The sequence below is a fragment of the Puntigrus tetrazona genome, chromosome 4 (assembly GCF_018831695.1).
Source record: "Puntigrus tetrazona isolate hp1 chromosome 4, ASM1883169v1, whole genome shotgun sequence".
Classification (NCBI taxonomy): Eukaryota; Metazoa; Chordata; class Actinopteri; order Cypriniformes; family Cyprinidae; genus Puntigrus; species Puntigrus tetrazona.
In genome coordinates, this window is record NC_056702.1 from 21,663,870 (window position 1) to 21,673,424 (window position 9,555).

The 9,555-nt window shown below is 39.6% G+C and overlaps 1 long non-coding RNA gene across 2 annotated transcripts; it reads right to left on the reverse strand.

Annotated features, from left to right (window-relative positions):
* Window positions 1–4,940: 4,940 nt before the first annotated feature.
* Window positions 4,941–9,555, reverse strand: LOC122343179. 2 transcript variants are annotated; one of them, XR_006250701.1, is made up of 4 exons: window positions 9,340–9,555; window positions 8,617–8,893; window positions 8,429–8,470; window positions 4,941–7,935 (listed from the first exon to the last, which is right to left on the reverse strand). It is a non-coding gene; the product is annotated as an uncharacterized LOC122343179 (long non-coding RNA). The 2 variants fall into 2 exon arrangements; XR_006250700.1 differs by having other exon boundaries at window positions 8,612–8,893.

The window sequence follows — 9,555 nt, forward strand, 5'->3', positions numbered from 1 at the left end:
ACAGCTGTGTGTGTGTGTGTGTGTGTGTGTGTGTGTGTGTGTGTGTGTGTGAGAAGTTTGTTCATATTAATAATAACGTTTTTGTGCAGAAATAATAACAAATCAACTTTAGATCAAATTTCATTGAAGTTTGTATCATGAATAGAATCGATTCCTCACGAGACTGAAATTAGCTTCGGACATAAAATATGTCATCACAGCATTTAATAAAATATATTTTAATGACAGTAAAGTTGTATAAAAATAATATCTTTCAGTAAGTGAGAGAAGCTGTCAGAATATATTTTAAATGTGTCACAGTACATTTATACACAAAATCCTACAATTGTTTAAATGTATTTGTCTTGATGTAAACAAGTTATTAATTTAGACATAATGCAAACATTACTTCAGCTGGCATATTTGCATCTGCTTTTTATTTCAATAATTGAAATACTAAAAGAAATAATACATCAATATTAAAATGTAGTATAATAACAATAATATTAATATTTATAATAATAAGAAAAAATTATATGTATTTTAATGAAAACTAATTAATATAAATATGTTCTGTTTCAGTCGGTCACTCCAAGTCACATTGGATGACCGACGAATTGGAATCTCGCTTTGAGAGACCAATCTACTTCGAGTTTATCTAAATGAGCCATTTGAAGATTAGCATGCGCTAATTGCATCCAGCTGCTGTTGATCACAGCGCGTGTATAAATAAGCAGCGGGTGCAGCGCATATTCAGCTTTTCGCTTCGGAGCCGAGCGTGACTGTTCTGCTCCAAAGACGATCTACGAGTGTTGGAGTACGGTGTTTCAGCGGAGGTCATTTTCCTGCGTCGAGTGGATTGCCACAATCAGGCTGCACTACCCCCCTGTTTGTGCGCAGAGCGGCTATCCCCTGTTGCCTGCTGAGGTGACAGTTGTGGATGAATCATCTCCTTGCGGGGAGGTGGTCATCTCGGAGTGATGGGCGGGCTCTGTCACCTTGAAAAAAAGGGGCGGAGCTTGTGTTTGCTCGACTTGGTTCTTATCCTGGCTGCAGACAGGTGGGGTCCATTTTGGGTTGTGACACAATGCTTAAACTCTGCAACCAGTGGAGCTGCAAAAGGGGCAGTCTGGACCCTCACGTGGGGTATCAGCTGTACCCTCTTGGGCTCCACCTGTTGATCAGAAGTCAAGGAAGGTGAGCCAGACATTTCTGGAAGTGAAGATCCGGTTTACTCGGCATCTACCAGGCGTTGACTGTACTGGATACAGAAATGGTGGCTATGCTTGCCCAGGCCACCGAGGCTGGATGATTGGTACTTAAGGGTGGCTCGCGCTGGTTCTCAGGGCCCCACCCTGGTACCTTTCTTCCCGGAAGTGCATGAGGAGCTTACAGGGATGTGGAAGGCACCTTTCACTGCCAGAAACTGCCCCAGTGGCTCCTCCTTCACCACCCTTGACAGCAGCGCAGCCAGGGGGTATACCGCGATCCAAGCTGCGTCTGCAGTACACGCTTTGGCGTTGATGCAGGTTCATCAGGCCAAGGCACTGAAGGATCTGCACGGGGGTGGTCATGACCCGGAAGTTCTGAAAGAACTCTGTATCGTGACGGACCTCGCGCCACAGGCGACGAAGGTCACAACGCAGTCTCTGGGGTGTGTCATGGCCACTACGGTGGTCAAGGAACTCCATCTGTGGCTGTGTCTGGTCAACATGCGCGAGGTAGACAAGACACGTTCCTTGAATGCCCCAGACCGGCCTCTTTGGCGACGCTGTGGAGAACTTTGCCCAGCAGTTCTCCGCTGCCCAGAAGCAGACTGAGGTGATTAGAAAAAAGAAACATCCTGCCTCGGCGTGCAGCTGCTGCCTCTACCCAGCTGCCGATGGCCCGCCTCAGCCATCTCGTCGCCGAGGGTGCCCTTGCTCCACTGAGAGAGCAAGGCGTTTGCATCCTCAACCAACTGAATGACTGGCTCATTCTAGCTCAGTCCCGGCTCAGCTTATGCGAACACAGGGATCTGGTGCTACAGCACCTCAGCCAGTTGGGGTTTCGGATCAACCAGGAGAAGAGCAAACTCTGTCCAACACAGAGGATCTCTTTTCTTGGGATGGAGCTGGATCAGACGGCACACCTCACACAGGAGCGTGCCAATTCGGTGTTAAACTGCTTGAATATGTAAATATTTTCAGAGGCTCCTGGGGCATTATATTCCAAATCATTTATTCGACAGATGCATATGATACAAACATCAGCTGCTGAGTTCATTCACACAAAGAGAGTGTGTCCACACTCCAGCAGTTCTCAATATTTATCGTCGTCTCTCTTCAGTTCACACCCCCTCGAGTTATCTGACTCAATTGCCCATTTATTGTTGTATCCTCTTTTCAGGAAAGCTGACCTCCTCATTCCATCTGTGACCTATAGAACCTGAAGGGAGACATACATGACCCCTGACCCTCTCAACTCCCAAGCATGCAGCTTGCTTATTACTCCTCTGCACGCAGACATAGGCCAGGGACGTTAGCTGACAGTTTCCTGTTAAACTAACATTCTTTTGGACAATATATTGCTTGCACAAATACAATACTACTTAAAAGATATATTTGCTACTTTGTATTTAAATGCCATAGCCGATTATAATACTCATAATAAACTGTGAATTAATGCAAAACATTTGTATAGAAATATAAAAAATAAAACAACATTAATAAGTATTCACAAAGGATAGAAAATATCCCACAAAAGAAACATAATATAGGAAAAAGGCCCCTAGTGGCCAATGTAATGGCTTCTTTCTGCGTTTTGTGTAATAATTGCCACAACCAACACACTTTTACAGCTTTTTTAATTCTGTTAAAAACATATTCAACTCAATACTTGGGTGGCAAGAGGGGCGGAGCTGTCAACTGATCATTTCTCTGAAAAACTGGAGGATCCAAACTGCTCAATAAAGAGTCCCACAAGCCAACCAGGCTCGATAGGACTCCTTCTTCAGCTCGATGCCATTCCTTACTTCCGGTGTCCACCACCGGATTCAGGGGTTAGACTATTAGATCTTAGCGTAGCATTCGATACAATCGATCACAACATTCTCTTGGATAGACTAGAAAACTATGTTGGCAATAGAGGAAGCGCCTTAGCATGGTTTAAATCATATCTATCTGACCGCTATCAGTTTGTAGCATTAAATGAGGAGGTATCATATCAATCACAAGTGAAATATGGAGTTCCTCAAGGCTCAGTGCTAGGACCGTTACTTTTCAACCTGTACATGTTACCTCTGGGAGATATTATCAGGAGTCATGGTGTTAGCTTTCACTGCTATGCTGATGATACTCAGCTCTATATTTCAGCGCAGCCTGGTGATACACACCAAATTGAAAATCTAACAGAATGCATAGTCGATATAAAAAGCTGGATGATGAGTAACTTCCTAATGCTAAATTCTGAAAAAACAGAGGTGCTAATAATTGGACCTAAAAACCCCACATATAATAATCTAGAACACAGTCTATCACTTGATGGCTGCTCTGTTAATTCTTCATCATCAGTTAGGAACCTAGGTGTGCTGTTTGACCGCAATCTTTCCTTCGAAAATCATGTTTCTAGCATCTGTAAAACTGCGTTTTTCCATCTTAAAAATATATCTAAATTACGACATATGCTTTCAACCTCTAATGCAGAAATATTAATTCATGCGTTTATGACCTCGAGGTTAGATTATTGTAATGCTTTATTGGGTGGTTGTTCTGCACGCTTAATAAACAAACTTTAGCTAGTCCAAAACGCAGCAGCTAGAGTCCTTACTAGAACTAGGAAGTATGATCATATTAGCCCGGTTCTGTCAACACTGCACTGGCTCCCTATCAAACATCGGATAGATTTTAAAATCTTATTAATTACCTATAAAGCCCTGAATGGTTTAGCTCCTCAATACTTGAGCGAGTTCTTATCACATAATAGTCCTACACGTCCGCTACGTTCTCAAAACTCTGGCCATTTGATAATACCTAGAATATCAAAATCAACTGCGGGCGGCAGATCCTTTCTTTCCTATCTATCTAGCACCTAAACTCTGGAACAATCTCCCTAACTCTGTTCGGGAAGCAGACACACTCTGCCAGTTTAAATCTAGATTAAAGACACATCTTTTTAACTTAGCCTAAACATAACACACCAACACACTTTTTATTATTCAAATCCGTTAAAGGATTTTTAGGCTGCATTACTTAGATTTGCTGGAACCGGGAACACTACTCCTACAATACGATGTACTTGTGACATCGTAAAAAGAATGGCGCTCACGCTAATATTAGTCCTGTCTCTTTCTCAATCTGTTTTCACAGTTTGTATCCAGACTAGATGGTGGATCAGCACACAGAGATTATGTTCAGAAAACCTGAAAACCTAGATGCGCCCGTCGACAGATCACCAGATCCTGATGCACACACACACACACGCACACACTAAGTCATTTACACTACCTGACACAGTTGCATTTAAAATTGAACTGGAAGTTAAGTGCTGGGCGTCCGGTCAGAGGAGAACTGACCCCAACTGAGTCTAGTTTCTCCCAAGGTTTTTTATTCTCCATTCTGTATGCATGGGGTTTCGTTTCCTTGCCGCTGTCGCCTCTGGCTTACTTGGTTGGGGACACTTAACTTCTAGTGATTTAACGTCGAATTGATTACAGAGACCGTCTCTGCATTTAATAAGAAATTGGTCACTCTCGTCATTATACATCCATGTCATTGTACTCTTCTACATTATACTGTACAGTGCTTTGATGCAACCTGTGTTGTTAAAAGCGCTATATAAATAAAAATGACTGATTGATTGAACAGACCTTCACAGTACCATCACAGACCCTCACGTTTGGGCCTGCTGAGTCTGTCTGGCTTCCTCCTGCCAACAGATCCAACAGAACTGCTCTTTTCTAGCTTGTCACCTAGGACCTGTTTGCTTTGGGAGACCCTACCAGGGCCATATAGCCCCGGCCAACATAGCTCCTAGGGCCACTGAGGCACTCAAACCCCTCCACCACATTAAGGTTGTGGTCCTAGGAGAGACATTCTGTCTTCACTCTATTTGTTTCTACAAATTCTTTGCCATCTTTCTTCATATTTAGTTGTCTATTATTATCTATTCACAATGCATATTCATTATTGGTTCTACATTTTAATACATTTTTTAATTAATAAAAACATTATTATTATTTTTTTTCTAAAACGCCAATCTTACTGATAAATCACTGGACTGTTTTATTCTAGTTTGTGAATCTAAAATAGTTAAACAGCTTGTGGGAAGCACTCCCATATTGCCAAATTTAAGTGAAGGTGGAAATCTGCTGACTTCGACTGGGAATATTGTCGGATGGTGGAAGGAATACCTCAATACTGGAGAAGGATCTCCTCAATTTCACCAATTTTCTTCTTCCAGCATGTTCCACTGAGGAAGCAGAGGCCAGTGGCTCAGATAAGCAAATACACAAAAAAACTATGCCTTGAAGATATAAATGCAGACGTCTATTTGACGTCTCTGAGATGTGCATTTGTTATCAGGGAACCTGCTGTCAATGAATCTATCCTGTTCATGCCAAGTCTATTCCAAGTCAAGTCTATTCATTTTTCAGGCAAGTGTGTTTCAAGTCAAGTATTCGTTTGTTTAGATTATGGATTATATCTCTGTAAATAAAACTGCACATGAGTTCTCACTATGCTCATCTTCAGTGAACTAAATTGTTACATCATGGTAATTAACTATATGAAATTGTCTGCCTGCATGTCTTTAATTTGTGATCATTCTAAATGTATTTTATTAAATAGAATCAAGCAGTAAAGAAAATCACTCTAAATGTGCACACTCACTAGTCTAGACTTCACACTCTGAGGGTGTGTTTTGCAAAACTACTAGATCATTTCAAATCTCACATCATTAAAACAACAATTATGATATTATATCTTCTGCGATATTGCACACTGTGCAGTGAGATTACATGTAGAAAATCTATACAAGTTTAACACGATAATTATATACATATTATATACAGACTATATACAAGTGGTGGGTTCATCACTGATTGTCTCTGTAGTTGAACATGCTTAAAGGGTTAGTCCACCCTTGAAAATTCTAAATGAAAATTAGATGTTTTTCATACTTTTGAAGCATCCTAGGTGTATGGGATTTTTTTCCTTTTTAGACAAAAAATTTAACTGGCATTTTTAATCTCTATAATTTTAGTGGGCGGGTGGTTCAACCCCCCAAGAGCCAATTGAGGGAAGTCATTACTAATACGTTATGTGTTCTGAACTGTTAAAAGCTACCACATGATAAATACAATGGAAAGACTTGGAGGGACTAGGACAATTGAATTTGATTGGAATTGTCTGAAAGAAAAAAAGTCACATACATCAAGGTAGATTCCGTAGAAACGGTACATTTGTACTGTATAGACTATATATCCTGTCCCGTCTAAGACTGTAAAATGTTTTTAAATAAACTTATTAAACTTATACTTGACTGGATTCCAGTGAAATTCCCATCAGAAACCGCAGGAACAGGTCCAGATGCCCTCTCTTACTCTGCATTGCTTTTTCAATTGCTCTCTCTGTTAAGTCATGCAATTTGACCTTTCTAAAAGGAAATGTAAGATTTTGTATGACTGTAGTTTGTGAATCCTCAAAGAAAAACGTAAGCTCTTGCTTGTTTTTTTCAGGTAACAGGTGAACACATGCACTGCAGCGAGGAACTCTTGAACACCCAGATGCACAAAGCAGAAGACCTTTGTCTAATAAAGTCCAACTTCCTTCTTAAAGATCTCAGCGATCATTCCTGTGAACTCAGCATCTTTACTCACATCAATACTACATGGTTTCAGATGTTTCTCATAGAACACAATGTTTCCCTGCTTCAGCTGTTCAAACGCTAGCTTGGCTAACTTCAGAATCATCTTTCTATTTAAAAGTAAGTGCTCTGAACATTCTCTTTCTTCTTGTTCATTGTATTTCTGTTTTTTTATGTTCATCTGTATCAGCAGGGAGTGAATGTACATTTCAGTGAGTGTTGTGCTGATGTTCTCTTCATTGTTCTCAGTGAAAATATCCTGAAGTACTGTGGCTGAAATCCAGCAGAACACAGGAATGTGGCACATGATGTAGAGACTATGAGACGTCTTAATGTGTGAGATGATTCTGGAGGACAGACTCTCATCTGTGAATCTCTTTCTGAAGTACTCCTCCTTCTGTAGGTCAGTGAATCCTCGCACCTCTGTGAACAAACCTACATACTGAGGAGGGATCTGATTGGCTGCTGCTGGTCGTGATGTGACCCAGACCAGAGCTGATGGAAGCAGTTTACCTTTGACCAGACTTGTAAACAGCACATCCACAGATGATCTTTCCTCAACAGTGTTCAATGTATCACTTTCAAAATTCAAAGGCAGTCCACTCTCATCAAGTCCATCAAATATAAACACAAGTTTATAACTTTGATTTCTCCAGGTCCTTCAATTCAGGATTAAATTTCAGCAGAAACTCATGGAGACTGACCTCTCTCTCTTTAATCACATTGATCTCTCTGAATGGAAGCAGGAACACACAGTCTATATCCTGATTAGATTCTCCTTCGGCCCAGTCCAGGATGAACTTGTGCACAGACACAGTTTTTCCAATGCCAGCGACTCCTTTGGTCAACACAATCTTTAACTCATTGTTTTTCCTCAGTTCAGTAAATATATCATTGCATTTGATTGTTTTGTTCAGTGTTTTTTGCTCTTGAAAGCATCATCAATCTTCAGAATCTCATGTTCCTGATTTACATCTTTCATATCTCCCTCTGTGATGAACAGATCTGTGTAAACAGCTTTCAGATCTGTGTCAGTTTCTTTGTTGCCCTCAAAAATGTATTTTACCTTCATCTTCATGTTGTTTTTGTGAGTTTTCAAGACATTTTGCATCTCTACAATAAAAAAATAAGGGACAAAAAACACTAAACAAATATGTCATTTTTCACATCAGCATGATTGTTATTATTAGTAACTGATTCAGACAGATTAAATTCATATTTAACAATTTTCAGTTTTACAATATCTGAATGTCTATGCTCTTTCCAGATCACTTATTGATTGAGATCTTTATGCCATGAGATCAGTCTCACTCAAAACTGATGAACGGTTTCCACATGATCTAGCACATCAAACAGAATGTGTGTTTAAACTTGCTTTAATTAACCTTAGCATGTGTGACCGTAATCATGTCTCTCTTTTGGTTAACTTTAATAAAGTTCAATTACACTATTAGATGTTTAAGCTTTCAGACCATTGTAAGTTGAGAATCATTAGGGGCAATTTCCCAAATATCTGTATGAAATCTGCCTCTCATGTGATTTATTATTTCCATTCACGGGCAGTGATATGATATATGTGAATTATATGTGATATGTTGTGAATTACCTCTAAAAGGGACAGATGTCTTCATATTGTCCTCCGTCTGAGCTGAGAAAGAGAAAAAGAGAGAATCACTCACTGGGAAACATTTATCTCAGAAACACATCAGTAAAGCAAAGAGGAAAGAGGTCAAACCTTCACACTGTTAAATATTTAATCACGTTACAGTTACAGTAAATTAAATGTTACCTTACTTGTGGTCATTCTGCAACTGTTTAGCCAGATCATTTTGGTTCATCTTTCTCAGGATGTCTACCGTGACCTTCACAGCGTCTTCTGGTCCAAAACACATAACCATCTTATCTACTGTGTCTAATACATCTGCCTTCTCCATTTCAGACTTTGATATAGGCTTATGATGTCCATTCTTTAACCACCAATGAAACTCCTTTGGTTCAGCTTCTTTCAGATCCTTCAGTAAGTCCACAAGCAGCTCTTTAACGGACGCCATCGTCCTTCACCACCTTTTGCCTGCAGGTCAAGAAAAAGAAAACATTTGAAGTACTTCAACTCTTAACATGTGGACCTAAGAACCCAAATGTATGTGATGTTTTTAATATCTACGGTAAATCCCTTAACAGCATTCTATATTTCTGCATAAATATGACCCAAAACAACTTAAATAGTATACCTTTTTTAAACATAGTCTGTTAATAATTCTAACATAGATTGATTGACCTTGTCCATTGACACATTTATATTGAATAAATGAAAGCACAAAGCTTCTTTCGTTGGCTAAGTGAATAATGTAAGTATGTATAAATATTCTACATTTCAGCCACAATTTTTTTAAAGGTGAACTCTTATCTATATTATAGTTACGGTTTGTGGAATCCCAGTAAAATCTGAGTTAAATATCCAGGTGTAATTATATATAAAGATCAGAAAAAGAGATCAAAGCTTCATTTTGAACTCACCTCAGATAAACGTGTGCAGATCTTTCTTCTTCGTCCTGTGAACTGTAGTGTTCCACACCTCTGAGCTTTTACAGCTTTTACGTAACAAGTTAAACCAGTTTTTTCTTCTTTTTCTTCTTCTCGTGTTGTGACATCCATTCTCACATTCACTCTGCTCTGGTTCAAAGTAACTGGGAATGGAATAATTTTGGTAGACCCTAGAGTATAACTTTTCTT